Source organism: Myotis yumanensis, unplaced genomic scaffold (assembly GCF_028538775.1).
Source record: "Myotis yumanensis isolate MYYU_CA2020_CCGP unplaced genomic scaffold, mMyoYum1.0.hap1 SCAF_9, whole genome shotgun sequence".
Lineage (NCBI taxonomy): Eukaryota > Metazoa > Chordata > Mammalia > Chiroptera > Vespertilionidae > Myotis > Myotis yumanensis.
The window spans coordinates 65,069,070-65,089,883 of NW_027223760.1; the positions used below are offsets into that span (position 1 = coordinate 65,069,070).

A 20,814-nucleotide genomic window follows, 5' to 3' on the forward strand; every position below is an offset into this window, starting at 1 on the left:
CTCCGAAGTAGACTGAAAGTGTGACTGTTAGCAGGGGGTTGTTAACAGGGTAGGGGTGGGGCTAGAGGAGAGGGGGGCTCCTGAGTCCTTAACTTGTCCTTAGCTACAGCCACTGAACCAGGAATAGATTCGGAGTCTGTGTGCCATATCTCTACATTCATAACCCAACAGGACACTTGCTCATATTTGGCCATATCCTCAACCATGTGCTTGGTGGCCTAGAGAACAGCATGGCATTTGGGAAGTGGATCAGTGCCCCTCTGCGTGAGTCTATGCCAAGGCTGAGATATGCCGAGGTCTTTGGCATTGTATCTGTACCATGACCCTGCCCAGAGCGCCCAACTGTATTCTGAGAGCTAAGGAAGAGCAGGTACCCCCTCATCTCTGTGGGTGACTGTTGCAGACCCCCTATGGCACAGCAGACCCCCAGGGCCCAGAGCAGAGGGATCCACACCCCAGAGAAAGCTGCTACTCCAGCAGTTGGCTTGGAGCTACCTAGACCGAAAGAAGTATCCTTAGTACCCCTGCAGCCATTGATCTGACCGCTGAAGCAATGTGGACGTTCTCCCTCTAATGGCATGAATAGTGAAGTAATAAACTCTGCTGGTTTCTAAAGGCCCAGGAACAGCTCAGTGGAAGGCTTTCCAGATTAACAGTTTTGTGTTGCATGGGACACGTGGGCTCCCTGCTTCTGACTAAAAACAGTCCTTCGTCTATGAGCCTACATGAGTGCCCTGCACAGGTCTAGTCCATGCTAGCTCAGTGCCTCACCGTGAACTTGTAGAGCCAGGCTGAAATATTGTTCCTTGTTCTGAGGGGAAAAGAAAACCATCTCTGCCCTTCCATCTGACTATTAAAAACGAGCTGTAGAATTTCCCTTGGAAGTTGAACTCTAAGGAGACACAAACCTAATTTTACAATGGGCTCTTTTTTATAGTGTTGCATGAAAGTTTCCCCATCAATATTAGCAGAAATAAATTCTTTAGCAACATGAGGGGAAAGAAAGCTGTTATAAGGGCAGCTTGCCTGTAACTTTCTCATTCTCTCACGCCATGGAGAACAGCAGGATAAATGATGTCCAAGGTGGCATCCGTTTGTGGCAGCCCATTTTATCACCATGGAGGCCACTTGAATTGGGTCCTGTGGCTGAATTACATAATCCGACACCTGCTGCTCAGGGTGCTGTCCCCAGAAACGTACAGCATCAGTACCACCAGGGAGCTTGGTGGACATGCAGGATCTCGGGCCCCACCTCAGACTTCCAAAATGCAACCTGCATTTAATAAGATCCTCAGGTGGCTCATAGGCACGTGAAGTTGTGAGGAGCTGCGATCTAGGTACCACTGAACCTGTGGAGATTCTGGCCCAGGACAGGAAAATCTGCATGACCCACCTACTCAAAAACTCTAATTAGCTTGAGCCCTGGTGTGACAGAGATGGGTTTTTCCTGTCCAGTCCTTTTGTAGTGTCTCTGACTTATCCAATCTTTTTCAGACCCCTTCGGTTTCTAATGAAGCTTAATTGATTAGCTCTATTTGTGAAAAGCTCAGGCCCTGCTAAGTACACACTCCCACTGGGTACACAACTAAATAGTTTATGAGGTAATTCGTATTTTAATGTCTTTCCTAATGAGCCCTTTCAGTAATGAAATCCCCTGAGAAAATGAGAAAACGCGTTACTGGTTCACAGACGTTTTTCTTAGGATTCTAGGGCAGGGAGATGATGGAGGGAGCTAGAAGCTTTAGACTCCCATGTAGAAAAGAGTTTCAGTTCTAAATAAGTCCAATTTTTTTCTTTAAAAAATTAAAATAAGACTTTTTTATAACTTATTTTCTAAGTCCCTATCTTCTTAAGCATTTTCCATATTACAAACAAAACTTTTTCCCAAGGCAATTTTGGAAGCCCTTACTGGGCTGTAACTAAATATGAGGGCTGCCAATGTGTGTAACCTTTTTTAAAAAATATATTTTTATTGATTTCAGAGAGGAAGGGAGAAGAGATAGAAACATCAATGATGAGAGAGAATCACTGATCAGCTGCCTTCTGCACGCCCCCTTCTGGGGATGAAGCCTGCAACCAGGGCATATGCCTTGACTGGGAATGGAACCATGATCTCTTTCTTGGTTTATAGGTCAACACTCAACAACTGAGCCACACAGGCCAGGACCAATGTGTGTAATCTTATGTAAGCAAGAGGGACAGATGGAGAGGAAGCGAAAAAGGGACACACACACACACACACACACATACACACCTCTGCATGTATGCACGCATTTATGGTCAGCAACTTGATGGTATTTGGTATTTCATCATCTATATTTTAAGTATTCTCAGCAGCAGCATTTCTATGATAGATGATGAATACATCCATCACTCCTCATTAAGGCTAAAGCCAAAATGAACCCTATACTGAGAAAGAAGCATTCAGAACTGCAAAGTGGCTGAGCACCCAGGCAGTTACTTGCCACATGGTAGAATTCTGTCCAAAGGGAGTGACTACCAATTCCTTTTAAGTGAGGGAGCAATGTCATGCAGGCCTGCAGGCAGCCATCTGGAACCTGTCATGGTGAAGGGACTCACCGTCCTGCTTCCAAGGCTGAGCAGAGAGAAGATATACACACTCTTGAACCCTAACTTGAAGCTGGTCACCAAGGCAAGGGCGCCAGCCCCAGAGCGTTCTGTAGTTGCTCTTTCTGATAAGGCTCAGACACTCCTGGGCTGGCCTGGCTGACATGCTGCCTGTGGCCTGGCCTATAGATGATGGAGAGGCAGAGCTTGACCCTACTTTGCAGACACAAAGATCAAAGCCTCTGAGCCTGTAATGGATGGTGAAAACAGCCTTTGTTTAGCAGGTTTGCCCTTTGATTTGTTAATAGCGCCCTTCCCTAAAGGAACAAGCTTTCTCAGCAGGATATGAGAAATGAAGATCTGTAAGTTGTCAGGAAGGCCCTCTAGAATCACTGTTCCTGTGTGGTGTGCTGTCTGTTCCCATCGGAGAAAAGCCAGAGTATGACAGGGTGGATGAATGTATTCCAGTTGGGCCTCTGGCCATGGGGCTGGCTTCAGATTATGGTTTGTTACCTGATGGCGTTGGATAAGGAGGATAAGAAATGACTTAATAGGCCATGTTTTAATAACATTTCTGTAGGTCACTTGGAACAGGGACAGTGAAGAGCTGAAGTGTAGTGTTTTGTTTTGTTTTGTTTTCCTGCAGGCAAGGCCTGGGTTGCCTTCATGGTAGTCTATGCAAATCCAAATCTGTACAGGCCAAATGCAGTGGTAAATCCCTTGGTCTTTGGGCATCTTGGGTTTTTATGAATGAGGCAAGTGACTAGATGTGTGGGACTCCTTTCACATCCAAGATATAACTCTGATTGTCATCATGGGAAAGAACAATGTGTGGGTAGAGAAAATGTTTTTACTCAAAGACTGACTTGGCAATCTTGAGGGCAGAGGCTGTCTTCTGAGTGTGACCCTGTTGAAACTGGAGAGAATGTGTCCTAGCCAAGGAGGGCGAGCTGCTAGAGCTCAGTGATGTCAAACAAGAGGCATCTGAGTTCTGGGGAAGACTCTTCAAGTACCCTGAGCAGGTTTTGTGGAGGCAGCTTTGTGCTGGAGAAAGAGACTTCATTATCCATGGCCCTCTGGACAGTCAGCTTATGTGTCTCTGAGTCTTCCTGGAAAGGAACTAAATGAAAGAAGGGAAGAAAAGCTCAGTGAGATTTCTCTCTGGTGCTTTTGTGCAGGGACAGAGAAAGCAAACAAACAGTAAGCAGGTGGTTGTGATTTTTTTTTATTGTTTCATTTTACAATGAGGAGTTAATGCTCTTGTAAGTTCACAGGCTTATACGGAAGCTACCTAAGCCCATTGCAGCTATCCTTGAGGAAGAAAAACGGGAGAGGGGGGAGTTGTGAGCAGAATTTAAGGCATGTGCTCTAGCTCCTTATACTGTGGGTATTTCGGCATCTGTGAAAGCCAAGGCCTCAACACAGAGTGGTAATCTCAGCAACTTTTCCAACAGCATTCTGGGTGAGACAGTTCAGCTCCTTCCCATTTACTTATGAGTTAATTGGCATTTAAACTCAAGTCTTCAGGCCAGTGATTTATTTTAATAATATGTTAGCCCCATGGCAGGCCCATGACTTCATGACTGCCTCAGTGGAGAAAGGGCACACCGCCCTGATGGATGTCTCAGAGCTGCATGTGGCTGATTTACAAGGCGCTCCTCCGATCTGAGTCACTCTCGCCTCCTCCACTTCAAGCTCCATTGGGTGGCACCTAGCTGTTGGAGGGTCCACCTGCTTAAAGGGACAGTTAAAAGAAGTGGGCTGAACACAACTAATTTGGGGGAAATTATTCTTAAACAAGAAATCGTTGGATACTTCAAATTATGAGGCAGTTTGTACACTGGCCAAATTCGATCAGTTTCCATATGTTCATTGTATGTTGCTTTATTAAAACAAAAGACCATAGATGCTGGTTTTCAATCTGTCTAGCAAATGTCATCTGCATTTTATAGGTCTCATTATAACAATGTTCATAATGATGAAATCAGCTGATTTTTCAAGGCAACCTTTAAGGTTATTTTCTGTTTATTAGGTTGCTAGGGGCACTTAATACATCAGTATGAGTAGAAGAAATGTTTAATGCGGTTGCCAGATTTTTGTGCAAGATAAATAGTTTTACATGTCTCAGAAGTAGAATCCAATTGGCCAAGAAGTTGGCTAAGTTGAAATTTGACATCATTTTTGGCAACTAATTTTTTTAAAATATGCACAATATTAAAAAGTATACTATATATTTTCAAGATATAATATTAGAACCAAAATATAACTTTTAATAATAAATCAGTTTATGCAAATAATCAAGTGTATTTCCTAACTGTTGGTCATAGCAATAGACAGCATTTCAAGAGGAAATAAACGTTTTTCCCTTAGTATTTTTAAAATGGGGATATATGTAGTATAGTACATGTATGTTACAAAGCACCGTGATATAACAAATACCTGTGAACCCATCACCCAGCCCTAGAAGTAGATCACCAGGCTTCTCTAACTACCTGTGTGTTCTTCCATATGCCGTCTTTATACTTCACTCTGGTGGTCACCACTATCCTGAAATTGGTACTAATTATTTCTTAGCATTGAAAAATTGTTTAAAATTTTTATTTTATGTATATAAAATTGTTATTATATATACATGAGTTTTTAAAAAACAATATAGTGTTTAATTTTGCTTATCTTTAAGCTTTACATGAAATAGTATCTTGTCTGGAGTTGTCTGGGCCTTTTCTACTTCACGTTACAATTTCTGACAAGAAAACTCAAATTTCATTTTAAAGATGAGAATGTCTGCATGGTAACCATTTTAAACAGATACCATAGATATCTGATGTACAAGAAATATAAAGGATACATTTTGAGCCTTAATCTGAGATATGTAATTTTTTCTTATTAGAATTAGAGGTGCTTACCGTTCCCATTCTCATTACATTTTAATTAGTAAAAGATGATTAAAGCATATGAGTGAAGCCTTATTTTGATGTTTCTGCAATATGGTAATTAAACCCAGAGAAGATATATTTTTCATGATACAGTTATACCTAATTAGCATGTAATAATTATCAAGTTAAATACTCATTTTAAATATGTAATTGAAGTGTCATGAGTTGAAATCTAATTTTTATGGAATGAATTTATCAGGTAATGAAATTTCAGATTTCCATCAGTTTTCAAGACTGGGCTAAACAGAGGCCTAATTGTCCCTATGGAATCTTTCAATTATCTATCTGGTTGCATACAGATTTTGAAAATTTTTAGGGATAGAGATGTAATAGTTGATCATCTCATCAAGAATTAAATGAAATAACCCTGAATGAAGGGTTTTGGTTTAGATTCTCTAGTTGTCACAACTATAAAGGCAATTTTCCCCTCTCTTATTAGCCATCAGAGAAAGCGATTTGGTTGCCCACAAGCCTGGGACGTATTAGGCAGCCCACGCTGATGGAGCCCGAGCCAGTGGGGAGAGGGTGGAGAGGAGAGACGTCCCTTCTCCTCTGTATATTTATTGGCTAAGATGCCTTTCTTGGCATTCTAAAACAGCCATGACACTGTTTGAAGGGATGGCCATGATTATCATTCCATACACAGCGATTTTCTACTTAGGCGTGGAGTTGCATGTGATCTGCAAATACCTAGAAGGATCCTTCCAGATAGGATTTGCCTCCTTATGTGAAATATCATTATCTTATAGGTACATCTCATTTTTTTCATTATTAATGTTGTAATTTTTTAATTAATTTTTATTTTATTTTTTTTGCTAAAAGTATTACAAAGGGTATTACATAAGTGTCCTTTTTTAATGTTGTAATTTTTTATTTTTTAACTTATTTGAAATAATTTTAGACTTACGGAAAAGTTGAAAAATAGTACAGAGTGCCCACCCACCCTTCACCCAGCTTTTCTTAATGTTAACATCTTCTATAACCGGAGTAATTCTCAAAACCAGGAAATTAACATCAGTCAAGTGGTATTAGCTAAACTGCAGACTTTATCTAGATTTCCCATTTTTTCCCCACTGTGTTGTTTCTGTTCCAGCACTCAGCTTGGGATCTCACATTGCATTTAGTTATCCTGACCTTGGTCACATCACATCTTTTGAATTTCTAATTTGTTCACGATCTTGACATTTTTAAGTGTCAGTTATCTGTGTTCGCCTGCTGTTTTCTCATGATTATTGCAGTTGGACATGTTTTAGAAGAATACGCAAGAGGTTACCTTGTGCCCATTCCAGTGTCTCATGTCAAGGGTACAAGATTATGCTAAACCTTATTACCAGTGATGGGTGGTGTTAACTTTGATGACTTGGTTAAGGTCACATCTGTCAGGCTTCTCCACTGTAAAGTTACTATCTTTCTCTTGGTAATTAATTATCTTAGGAGAATAATTTGAGACTAAGGTGCACCCTGTTCTAAGAAAAATCTGTCCACATAAATGTGAACTTGTGAAATAAAAGACTGATGTGATTTCCTCCATGAACAAAGGAATCCTTCATTTTTTTCAAAGGATTCGTCCCAGGATTTCATTTTAAATAGCAACCTCAGTTCTAGTACAGTTAAAATATAACTTGTCTATAATAAATGTCGACAGCTATACAACTTTTTAAGGCAATGTCTACTACAGTGTCTTCTTTTAGGATCACATATGTCTTCCCAAATAATGCATGAATATATTCTCATCCCCTATACAGTTAGAAAAGTAAGAATTTTTCCCACCTGGCAGCTCATTGAAAGAAGAAACTAGAACTTATCTTTCACTCTTTGTTCCTTTCTAAACGTATTTTTTTTTTTTTTCAGAAATAAGAGGTTAGGAAAAAATATATTTTTTGGTGAAAAATGTTTTAAGAGATGCTGTTCTATAATATAATTAATTCCAAAGTACATTGGCTAAGAAAACAATTTGGCAAGTTGTACCAAGCCCTTTGGGGGTGTTAGCCTTGAGGATGTCTGTATCCTTTGGTTCCACCTCCAAGAATCAGCCTAAGAAAATAATTGCAGACCTAGGCAGAGATTTATGCTCAAGGATATTCACTGCCATGCTATTATAAAGAACTAGAGGCCCAGTGCATGACATTCGTGTACTGCGGGGGAGGGGAGTCCCTCAACCAGGCCTGCGCCCTCTCGCAGTCTGGGACCCCTTAGGGGATGTCCGCCTGCTGGCTTAGGAGGGGAGCGGGCCTAAGCCAGCAGGTGGACATCCCCTTGAGGGGTCCTTAGCGCTGCCATGGAGGCAGGAGAAACTCCTGCCACCACCACTGAGTTGGCCAGCCATGAGCCCAGCTTCTGGCTGAGCAGCACTCCCCTTGTAGGAGCGCACTGACCACCAGGGGACAGCTCCTGAGTTGAACCTCTGCCCCCTCGTGGTCAGTGCACGTCATAATGACTGGTTGTTCCACTGTTCGGTTGATTTGCATATTAGCCTTTTATTGTATAGATTGGGGAAGTAATTTGGGAAACTGGAAATAATGTAAATGCCCAATAATAAGCAAGTAGTAGAATGTTGTACAACAATTAAAATCATATTTTCCAGCAACAGATAATGTCATGAGAAAATGCTCAGATGATCACAATAATATACTGTGTAGGAAAAATAGAAGTAGTATTATCTACACAATATGTCCCTCTTCTCTCTCTCTCTCTCTCTCTCTCTCTCTCTCTCTCTCACACACACACACACACACACACACACAATTGGTAGGAATACATCAGAAAGTTATTAGGTGTAGAGTCGTATGTATTTTCTTCTTTATATTTATTTGCTTTGCAACTCAAGGCTTCTTTTATTAACATGAGAAAGATATTTTTGAGAAATTAACATTAGCAGTAATTCCACAGGTGTCCTTTGGGGAGGTGTATTCTTTGAAAGCTCTTTCCAATTTCTCTTTTCAACCCAGTATAGGTACAATGTTCAAAGCAACAAAAAGGCATACACTCTCTGAGTTTATCCTAAATATTTATGTGTATACATATGCACACACACATTCAGAGAGAGAGTTGTAATGAACTCTTTGGTAAATAAAATGAATAAAATGTTTAAAATTAGGTCTCTATTTCGAGAAAAGAATTCAATGTCTAGATTTTCTGTGGTTGATGTCCTAAGAGTAAATAGAAAAATCTATGGGATCTCCGGACTGTGATACAAGGTAGGATGAGGGAAGGGTACCCCTACCAGGGGATAAAGTTTTTCAGAAAGTAAAAGCCAGGGGGAGATACTTTTTCTATTATTCTTTCCAAAGTTTGTCTTTAAAATTGAACTTATTTTTTAAAAAAATACTCATTTGGCCCCATCAAATAACAGAGAACCAAATCTCTAGCTTTCATTTTTAATCAAGCAGGCTAAATAGTCATGTTTATGTGACTAAATGAAACTTTTGTGTGCAGCGTTCCACTCCATCTGCATGAATGGTAGCATTGTGGCAGGGTGAGGTCACTGCAGAAGGGAAAGTGAGGTAAGAACACAGCTGAATCTACAGGCTGTTCTGCTGCAGAGTGCACCAGCTCTTTCTTAAAGCCACAGAGCTGCCATTCTCACACCAGAGGCCCTGGGTATGCTTGCATGGGCTGTCCCACATCACCACTTGCCTGTGTGTAGTGATGCACTGGGCAGCATGAATAATTCAAGTGTTCTAGGAGAGAGCCAGAGGTGCAAGGAGGAGCATGCCAGATCCATGATAGTGTAGAGTTTCTGCTCCTTTGAACATACACCTTGGTCACCTGCTCAAAAGGAAAGATAGGGACCTTCCATTTCCTTGCTGCCCAGTCTCAGGAGCCAGGTGGGATCTCGGCTCTAGTCATGCAAGCCCACTCTGGGGTGTCTCCCCCCCAAGCAATGCAGGCTGACATCCCAAGCTAAGTCACCTACAGCTCCTACTAACTGAGAGGAAGAAGCCAGCTGCCAAGAGCCGCCCCTTGCCAACACCATCTTTATTCGAGCTGTGAGAACTTGAACAAAAACCACTCCTTTTTATTTCCCCAATCAGCTCTCCAAGCTTTTTACCGCCTGCTTCACAATGGAGAAGGATCCTTTACTCTCCACTTGGCATCGAACAGCATCCAATTTAAATAAGAAGATATTTTAAAGATACTGATGCCATGCCTTTGCGTATATCTGCCTCGTTAGATGCCCTGATACAGATAATGACAACAGCTTTTAAAAGCTCTCCAGGAGCCCTAACCGGTTTGGCTCAGTGGATAGAGCATCGGCCTGCGGACTCAAGGGTCCCAGGTTCGATTCCGGTCAAGGGCATGTACCTTGGTTTCGGGCACATCCCCAGTGGGGAGTGTGCAGGAGGCAGCTGAATCGATGTTTCTCTCTCATCGATGTTTCTAACTCTCTATCCCTCTCCTTTCCTCTCGGTAAAAAATCAATAAAATAAATTTAAAAAAATAAAAAATAAAAAAAAATAAAAGCTCTCCAGGAAAACTGTCTCACCTGAGGTCTGAGCTAATAAACCCCCATTACATAAAAAGGCAGCCCTCCCTGAACCTCAACTGTAGGGATAGGTAAGGTTGATTCTGTAAAATGGGCATGTCCTATAGATTGCATTTCAGGAATCCATTTGGGGGATAATGAAAGCTTAGGGTTGGGGGTGGAGATTATATGATCCATGCCTTGGAGAAGTTTACAGCTCCACTAAGTGGGGGAGCAGGAAGTTTAATATTGCAAAACAGTTGATGACCAATGTGCCACGTGCACAATAAAGAGGAAGTTTTATGGAAATCCAGGGGAGGAGAACGTGCTTCTGGGCTTGGGGGACTTGGCGAGAAGACCTGGTCAAGGAAGCAGGAAATGAACAGGTCACTGGAGGAGAAATAGTCTTTGGCTCCTTCAGTTGAGGAAAACTGTATTAAGGGAGAGGTGGTGATGCCCTGTTGATAACAACCGCTCAAGATACAAACTCTCGAATAGATGAATCAAATGACAGGGACCAACTCTGTGCCCAGGAATGGGCAATAGTCCTGTGGAGTCGAGACCAATCCATGTGAGAGACAGAGGTCCTCTTGGCAGGGCACCTTGGGTGCTAGCCAGCCCATGGAGGCTCTGAGGAAATGGTCATTATCTTTGAGGCAATAATGAGTCACTAAGGATGACGTGTAGGGAGGGACACGATGAAATCAATTTTGGGGGAGATAAATCTGGCAGTGATGTGCAAGAAGCACATATCAGCTAATAACAAGAAAACCCCCGGCTGAATCAGGACTATTCCAGGCCCACTTTGGGCAGCGTTTCATGATGATTAAACGATGAACTCTGCTCACTTCTGCTAATGCCTGCGGAACACAGATCCTGACAGCTGCTCCCTATGAAAAGAATGAGATGAGTGCTGCCAGCCAAAGACACAACTAGTATGCAGGTAGCCTCAATTCTGTCAGTGTCAGAGACTAAAGTGTATTTCTAAAGTGTTCCAGATATCTTTAAGGCCATTCAGTCATTCATCCATTTAGCTAACATTTGTTCAAACCTACCATGCACTGGGCACCACGACAGGCCCTGGGGGTATAAAAAACACGAAAACGTTGTCTTGTCAAAGAACTTCAAATTGCTGTAGATTTTTTGTACAGAACATAGGAAGGTGCAGAGGCCCAGAGTTTATAGCATATATGGCACCACTGTATGCAAGCCTCCTACCTTGAACGCTGTACCTACCCGTGGTGAGCACTTACTGGCCTTGCAGAGGGTCAGTTACTCCATGACCCTTCGTATAAGACAGGAGTGTGGTGGAAGGCAAGTCACATTAACAGGAAGGGCCTGCAACTCCCTTTATCAGTTAGTAAAAGTGATTGTGCCTCAGTAGACCTGGCATTTCAGTGTAATAGAGACCTGATTATTTTGCACTGAGAAAGGATTCTCTTCCAGAAATTTTAGTTGAGACCCAAAACTTCCCTAGCCAGCATGACTACCAGTGGTGTTCTCCGCAACGGTTCCTCCTCAGGCACCACATTGGTTATTAGTATCAGCCACAACCATATACTTTGAACTTGGCAAGCACCTTAACTAATGTTCAGAGTCATGTGTTGGAAGTTGATGGCAGTTGTCAGAAAGAGAGAGAGAGAGAGAGAGAGAGAGAGAGAGAGAGATCAATTGACTACAGTATTCTTACATCATGTTTAAATTGCTGGTTACAAGAATTCAGTACATAGTTTTATAGATAATTGGTTCAGGCACTTTGATTTCTCAGATTGTATAATCAACCATTAATAAATGAATTTTGACATTCTGCAGTATGTTGTTTACAGGTACCAAGTTAAACACAGTTAGTACCCATCATGTTGCATTACTGCCAGTTATCAATTAGCCATGCTAATTTTTTTAGCATATTGTTATGTAGTGTTTTCCTTCAGCCAGGCACTACTCTAAATACTTTATAAATAGTAGCACATTGAATCATTATAACAATCTTTATTATTATAATTCATATTTTATAGAGGATAAAACTGAGGCACAGAAATGTTTAATAGCTATGCAAAAGCCCATAGTTAGTAAGTAGCAGAACTGACATTAAACCCAGGAGTCTCAGTGCTGGAGTTCATGTTACCCTAACCATAGGCAGCAGTATGGGGAAAGTAATAATTTTAGTAGTGAGAGTAAGTGGTGCTGGTGATAATACTAGTAGGAGTAGGATTTTAGTAGTAATAGCATAGCAACAGCAGCAGTAGTAATGATAGTAGTAGTGGCAGCACTGTAGAATATTGTAGTACTGTAGTAATAGGAGTAATAGCAGCAGTAATGACAGTAGTTGTAGTAATAGTGGTAGTGGTGTAGTGTCGTGTTGTGGTGTTAGTGGTAGTAGCAGCAGTGGTTGTAGTGGTGGTGGTGGTGGTGGTGGTGGTGGTGTAGTGTGTTGTAGTGGTAGTAGCAGCTGTGGTTGTAGTGGTGGTGGTGGTGTAGTTAGGTAGTGTTAGTGGTAGCAGCAGTAGTTGTGGAGGTGGTGGTGTAGTGTAGTGTTGTGGTATTAGTGGTAGTAGCAGCAGTGGTTGTAGTGGTGATAGTATAGTGTAGTGTTATAGTGTTAGTGGTAGTAGTCATAGTAGTAGCAGTCACCATTGTCTCTGTCATTCTTTCATAGATGAGGATATTGAGACTAAGAAGGCTAATAACTAGTAAGTGTCAGAGAGGATTTGTGCCCACATGTATCTGAGTCCTTTGCTATCTCTCAGGATAAACACATAAGAGCTGTTTCTGTAGCCTGTGGAAATCAGGGCTGAGGTGCATTTATGCCAATTATAGTGTGGCCATTGGTTTGGCGATGCTGCTTTAACTTATGTGGTGCTTGAATGGTTTTGGTTGTCACCCTTGGTTGACTCTGTCATATTCAAGCTACCAGCTTGTTGGAGTGTCGCTACTAAGTGTGAGGGCTGGTATGTGAAGAGAAGGGAAAAGCCAGTCAAATTAGTTGTGACTGACCTAACTTGTCAATTCAGGGAGACAGATCAACCCAGTATCCTCATGTGGGACCCCACTGGGGTCCGAGCCACTAGTCTGCAGGCCACTGAGTCAGGCCCCTGTGAAATCCTCCCCTCCCTCCTCCCCCGCCACTTAGAGCAGTAAAGACCGATTAAACATGTTTATATGTAATTTGAAAATGGTTCTTTCAGGAAACGTGTGGTTCTTTAAAGTCATTTTAAAACCTGAGATTTTACTTTAGTTTATTTATATTCTAGCCAAAAAGAGCCCAAAGCTGAGCACAAAGTCCATGATATATGGCGTCCTCCAGGAGGATTGTCAGAACTGGTTTATATAGTTTCACTCTATCAATATAGCCTTTCACGGCTCCTAATTAGTTTTGTTGGTTGACTTACAGAAAAGTGTATTGAAAGTGAGCCGTCAGTAATTCCACCGAGCATTAATGAAAAGCACACACTGTCAGGAGGCCAGTGGAGGAGCAGATGGCTCCGTCCTGAGCACCCCTAATTCCTACTGGGGGTGATTAACTCAACTGTTTCTCCTAGAAAATACTTCAGTAGAAACGTCTGAAGATTATTCCAACCATGGATAGGTGTGTTTGTGTGTGAGTGTACATGCACAGGCACACACACATTTTTTCCTTAAATAAACCAAGATTGATGATAAATAAAGATTAATTGAGCTTTTGGAATACCTACCCAGTACACTTCTGTTAACATAGATGCCACAGAGATTGTATTGGAAACGCAACTGAGTTTGGGCTAAGGTACTGTGTATCTTGCCAAGTAGAAAGGAAATTGCTCCAAAATAAAGAGAAGAAGCAATAAAATATAAATTTGCCCAATTTTGACATTTGCTTTTGCCAGCTATGTGAAGTCTGACTTAGGTTATTTATTCTTACATGGGATTTCTTAGAATAATGCATTTGAAGAATGCAGTCTCAGAATCTCAATAGCCCGAGCAGATGTGTAGTGTGCTTTTGTGGTTTTTACAGTAGATATGCGCTGTCTCACAGAAATTATAGATGCGCAATTAGACTTTTACAATGTACACATTCATGCAGATCAGGTCGTGCTCCTTAAATGAGGGCTTAGTTTTCTTTATTTCCTGCTGAGTTTACCAAGTGGAGCACTGGCTGCCAGCGTTTCCAGCTAAATAAGTTTGCTGCAAAACCATTGCCACTCACGGGTGCTCAGGCTGGATGGAGGGTCGCTTGTCTTTGGACAGAGAATGCGAACCAGGAGGGTCATGTGTCATCACTCCCGCTTGTCTCTGCGCCTGCAGCTCTGGCAATGGGACTGTTTGGAATGCAGATACCACACCACTTTGCAGAACGCATGACATGCTCAGGTTTATGTTTGTCTGTGGTATGCCATGGTTGTTTATTATGTGGAAGAAATGGAAAGCTTGCCAATCCGCATCACTAATGCGAGTTTGACTGATGACATCAGCAGTAAACTAGAATTTAGCTTCTAAACCACATACAAATAGGTCTCAGGCTGCTAGTTATGCCATGATGTCAACCCCGATGCCCCTTTCATTAGCTGGTGTGCGTTTCAGGGTAGGTGCCAAGAGAAAGAATTTGGTTTTGTTTTCCTAATGCACAAAACATGTTTTGAACAATAGAAATATTTCTCTCTCAACAGTTTTCTGGCTTTTTGATTTCCCAACTCTGTTAATTACACCCTCTGAGTCTGTATTTCCAGGTCTTTATTAGAACACAACATTACCTACAGGAGAGCTGATCTCTAACTCAGATTGGGTTTGCACACACCCCTCTCTCTACTCTCCCTGGAGACTCTGTTGGCATCCGCGAGTGGCAGCCAAACCAGACCGGCCAAGTTATTCTGCACTTCTGCGGCATTCCTGCAGGTTAAGACAGTAGCCCGACCGGTGCAGAAAGATGTTTACAAGGTCCTACTAATGATACCACCTTGACGATCCAGGGAATGATTCAGACCTGCCAAAGGTTTCGCTTCCACCAATGCTGCCTCTGCATGTTTGTGTTCATCTGATGGGCAGTCTTGCCATTACTTATGTAGGGCACATATTATCATTTGTGGCTGTCTCTTTGTGAATCAGCATTTACCTCGTCGGTAGATTGTTTGACCATGTGCAACCAAACTATTTATGAAAAAGCATTTCATTCCAAAATAGAACATTGACTTACGAACATATGCCCATTTGGAGCAGATCCATGGCTAGAGATAAGAAGTGTAAAAGGATCGATTGGTTTTTAAAATAGAAAAAAAGAAGTAAAACCTATATATGACTAGCTTTCGTATGAATGCATCTGTGAGTCTACACCACTACTTTCTTGGCACTGAAACAAATACAAATGAAATTGTTGCTGAATATATGAGATACATTTAATTAGGTATAATAATAGTACTCTTCATTTTCAAAGCATTTTACAAATGCTAACTAATTAATTTTCCCCAATATTTCCAAGTGGCAGGAACAAATAGTCTCCTTGTGCTTATAGTGGCAGATACAGGGTGCTCCCCTCCCAGGAAGACCCTCAGAGACTCTATGTACATGTCCTCCTGCTTCCCGCACATTAAACCAAAGTGAATATTGTCACGTGGGAAACTGTGACACAGCACGGAACAGTGTAAGACTGACAGGGTTAGAAAGAGAGACAAAAGAAATGGATTCTAACATCCAGAAATTTGAAGTACATCAATGTATGTCTGCTCTCACGTTCAAGAGGAGAAAAAAAAATAAGATGAAAGGGATATATTTTCATATATAGTGGTTCACTTAGGAGTAAAGTATGTTCCTCTGAGCATGGAAGACCTTGGTTGAGACTGTAGATGTGGTTCCACATTTTCTGTGAAGCAGCGGTGAGCCCTTCGGCAATTTCTTAACTGCTCTGAGCTTCTACCTCACCTATAAAATTGGGAGAGGCAGGCAAGATCTCTAAGGCCCCTTTTGTTCTCAAATTCATGGTTCTCTGCTCAAGGCAAATGGTGAGTCAATGGGCACATCTCCATTCTTCAGAAGGGTCTCTGCAGAATATTTGTTTTAAATATGCTTTTAATGATTTCAGAGAGAAGTAGGGAGGGGAAGAGAGAGAGAGAGAAAAACCTTGATGAGAGAGAACCATTGATCAACCACCTCCTGCATATGCCCTATAGATCCAACCCAAAACCTGGCTTGTGCCCTGACAGGGAGTAGAACCAGCAACCTCCTGGTGCACGGGATGATGCTCAACCAACTGAACCATACCAGCCGGGCTCACAAAATGTTTTTTGAGTAGTTACCTCTTTAGCTGCTGAGTGAGGGAACATGGTATGAATCTCCACACAATACATTTATCTAATTAAATTTAAACTCAAACCTTGATTAAAGATTTCTCTCTCTTGGTACCATACCAATATCACAAATGCAGATAGGGTAGGGCTTTTAAACTGGAGAAAGTTTTAGAGTTAATTAACATTTTGTACGTCTAGGAGAGGGTTCATATTTTTCCCTATATATTGTCACTTTAAACATGTGAGTGAGTGAGTGTGTGTGTGTGTGTGTGTGTGTGTGATTTGTCTTATGGAAATGTTTGTGTATGGAGTAAAAGTGGTAATTCAGGAAAATAAGCCAATTGTATATGCCAAGACTTGTGAAGGTTTTGGTGATTCCTTAAGTACTTAAATCATTGTTTTAAAGATAGTTCTGATTGTTTTTAGAAACAAAGTAATTTTTAGAAGTGAATCTGTGACATAAAAATAAAATAGTGTGAAACACATGAATCTCAAACTTAACTGCTCTGAGCTTCTACCTCACCTTGAAAAAGAAAGTTTGTAGTGAGGAGAGAGGTAAACCCGCCAGCCAAGTCATTTAAATCAAAGCTTTATATTTTCCCCCAAATATCCATGCAGCACTGGTCATGCAATCCAGATTTATTGGGTTGTTTTTTTTTTAAATTTGGTGGCCACATTTGGTATAAACTATTATTTTGATTGTTTAGGAGGGAGGAGTGGTCTGTTAACTTAAATGTTTCACATTTCACAGAAAATCCTAAAATACCAGTTAAAATCATTATTTTACAAAAACAAATTTTGTATGAATAGAATTTTACAGATTTAGATGTCAAAATGATGTGCTCAAATGTTCAGGTCACAGATTAAATCACTTCTCATTTTGAAAGAATTCTCCAACATATTGTATTCAGTGGTTTGAATTTCTGGCCCTTTATTCACTCTTCTTTTGCTCTGATTGATGTGGACAAGGACTTGACATTGTATAGGTGGCGTTAACTGCAAATTCCTGCAGAAACACAACTAATGCTGCAGAACTTTAAGCAAAATATGCTTTGGTATCACTTTCTTGACCGTTTTTATAACTGTATTTCTGTGTCACCCACAATTAAGGACCTTCTGTGCCTTGAATCATCCCTCCTAATCAACAAAAAAATAATAAAATAAAAACCTAATAATCCTAAGTATACTTTTCTTTCCTTAAGTGAAGTTGCTATGTGTCCTAAACTTAAACTCGGCCATTTCCTTTTCTTTTTGAGACTCTCAGATGCCCTCTGGACAGTATGACACTGAGACAGTGCAGTTTTGTTCATTCATTTATTTCCTCCTGCAGCTTTAGTGCTTCGTTCTGTGTTAGAGCCGAGAGGCATGATAAATCCGTTAGAGATTCTTGGCTGTAATCACTAGTTAGCATAAATACCAAGTCCCCGAGGATCTTATTTATAAAAGTGTTCACCGTGAATGTGGGGCTTGTTGGTTGCCTTCACAGAGTTTGCCCGGGAAGACACAGATTGTCAGGAGCCTTGAATAAAGTGGGAGCCTTGAAACACAGAGAGGCTGTACTTCGAGTGCGTCTTCATCAGCCCCTGGGCTTCTTGAGGGTGATCACATCAGAAATGCTCTTGTTGGTCCTGTGAGCTTTTCCCGATGATCTGTTCCGCCCTTTAATACACAAACATGCTTGCTCCCACAACCATGAAACTCCTTTACGCGGGCCGCGGCACCCTCGGTGCTTTACTGACAGGTATTCAAGTTCTAAGGTGTGCATGCATTATCAAAACAGATCTTTCTCTTTGTGGGAGTACAATAAGAGCTATTTCAAAGGGAGTCCCCTTTTCTCTCTGTAATTTGCTTTTCAAGACAGGCCACTATTTCTTAGAAGCTTGGGATGGGGAAAAATTTTTAGTCATTAGGAATATGAAAATCTTGGGCTTTTGCTCTAATGTTGTCAGGAAATCTGTGAAGTTTCCCATGCAGTTAAACACCCTCTACCCCCACCCCTCCATTATCGTCCCACACTCAGGACTTGAAGAGCTGGTCCTGCTCCCAGGCACCACTTTCCCCCTGTGCCTGGGTGCTTTACAGCACAGACCTAATGGTAAAAGGGCCCTTGAATATGTTTTCAGTAGATTATCAATGTCCCTATAAACCATTCTCTTATTCTGGGCTTTCATGATTGGTAACAGACATTTTTATTAGAAATGCTTCCCAAATTTTTTCTTGTTTTTAAGAGCATGAGATCATTATTTTACTGGGTGAGGGTAGGGTAGAAATATAATTCATGGCGCTGAAGAAGTTTCCTTCAGTGTCCACTCAGTGGATATAGAAATCATTTTTCGAATGACCTGTATTCACCTCTAAGTTCTCTCACATTTTTTATGTGATTCATTATTTTTTAAAATATCAACCAAACTATAAATAAGATCTTGCTAACATTACAACAGATTACACAGTGTTACACACAAGCCAGAGCCGAAATGCAGGGAAGGCCCCGATACTCTTAGAAGAAAACGGACCTAGAAGTTGACACTTTTCGCCTGCCATTAGCCAGTTGGGTTTTGGATAGCAAACACAACACTTTGCCAAGCTGTAAAATTCATGATGTTTAAGAGAAAGATCAAAACTAAAACTAGAGGGTTTATATGTGTAAATATTAGCCTGGTGCAAATATTCCTGTTGGATGGTCTTTGACCGTTTGATTCCGGTGGGTTAAAAGAAAGTCTGAGCTATAATTTATTTGTTTTCTATTTTCAGAGTATACTTTTCCACTTTTTAAAACTCTTAGCCAATATTACTGATTTTGTAAAGTTGCTATCTTCCTGAGAAATAAATGTTTTTCTCAATGGATAGACTATTAAATTTGTAAACTTAGGTTTATTTGACATCTTTTAAGAAGTAACTGGGAATTGTTTGTTTTTTGTGTGTGTGTGTGTGTGTTTTGTGTTTTTGTTTTTGTTTTTGCTAGTGTCTAGCTGTACGTGTTGATAGTAATTTCTGTGTCTGTTGTTAGTAATTCATTTCTGAGGATAATGAGATTTAGAAGAGTGACTTACATCCTGTTGATGTCACATAAGTCATCTTTCATCACTTCAGTGTCTTACCTGACCAAGCACAATTTTGCCTTCACATAGTCTTTTATATATGTATCTGCTGTGAAGTTTATAGTCAAATTCTCTGCTTATTATAGTCATGACATATCTAAAAATATTGGTCATTAAAATAGTGACAAAGATGAGCTGATTATTTCACTTTTATTTACATGAGTGGTGTTTTCATTATTTTGAATCATAAAATATTTGAGAGGCTCCCAAAACAGACTTTCTAATGAATTAGCCTTTGGATATTTCATCTATGGTAGTCACTTGTGTCATGATGGAAACTATAAAGAGCAGAGACACTAGTGGATATCTTGATATTGCCCAACTGGTCTGACTTTCTTTAACACAATCTGAGTTGTTTTATTAAAGGACAATAACATACGAGTGTGTTTTCTAGATGTTTTACCCTTGTACAAATCCAGCACTTTAAAATGTGAGAATATTTATTCAGGATTTTTAACCAGCATTTTCACTGAAAGCAACATGAATGGATTGTGGGTGTGCAGTTAAATCCTTAGCTGTTGTTCCTTCCTTTGGTTTTCATCTCTCAAGTAGAGCAAATGCCACAAAATCATATTTGCCCTATCCGTATCTTTGAGTCGACATCTATATTTATCTCTCCCATGGAGCCATGACATAAGTAGACAAGAAAGGAGACTGAAAGGGGAAACAAAAACAAAAGCAACCAAAAAAGAGGGTCAGCAGGAGCGATACCGAGAAAGGAAAATATTGGTCAAGACATGAATGGCTTCAGAAGAGAATTCTCTTCTTTGCCTATTGGTTTTCCAGCAGAAAATCTGTTTCTCATCAATTGCACCAGATCTCAAACTCAGAAGTTTTTATGAGGGTCACACAGTAAGGTGCCAGAGGAGAATAAATGGGGTAACAGGTAGAACATGTTTCCAAATAGGGCTACCACCCCACTCCAGCCTTCTCTCTGCCCAGTGGTGGCCAATTGCTGAAGCCAGTGCCTATGTGCAGGTCCTTTTGGGAATGAACTGCAAGTCCATACTGACTCTAATCACAGAAGTTTTCTTTGGTTGGCACAGCAGAAAAAGGCCGGGGTTTTGAAATCAGACTAACATGAGTTTAATACTTTGGACCAGTTGCTTAGATTTGGAGCTACAGTGTTCCAGAGTGTAAGCTGGAAGTCCTAAAAAATAAAATGAGATAATATTTCTATGTTCATTAGCATATGCCTAGTGCATAATAAGAACTCAATAAGGATATTTATTAGTTTAGCTACTATGCTCAATTTCTTTATGTTATAAACCATCTCTTTGAAGCTACTTCAAAATAATTTGGCTAAATACATGAGAAATAAAGTCTAACAAAAAGAAGAAAAAGGATTTTTGTTAAATTTCCCACCTGGTTCTCAGTAAGGAATGTAAACAGTCCTCTCAAACCCTGTCTAAGTGTTGTCTAGCTTCCTCCATGAAGCTCAAAAGTGGTTGAATCAGAGTACAGCTAACGTTTGAGAAAGAAAGACTAGGGATGCC

General features: G+C 40.7%; 1 protein-coding gene across 1 annotated transcript in view; it reads left to right on the forward strand.

The window, feature by feature from the left end:
* The window catches only part of LOC139016446 (cyclic AMP-responsive element-binding protein 5), a 132,000-nt gene that overhangs the window by 54,485 nt on the left and 56,701 nt on the right, over nt 1–20,814 (forward strand). The gene's annotated exons all lie outside the window — the stretch shown is intronic.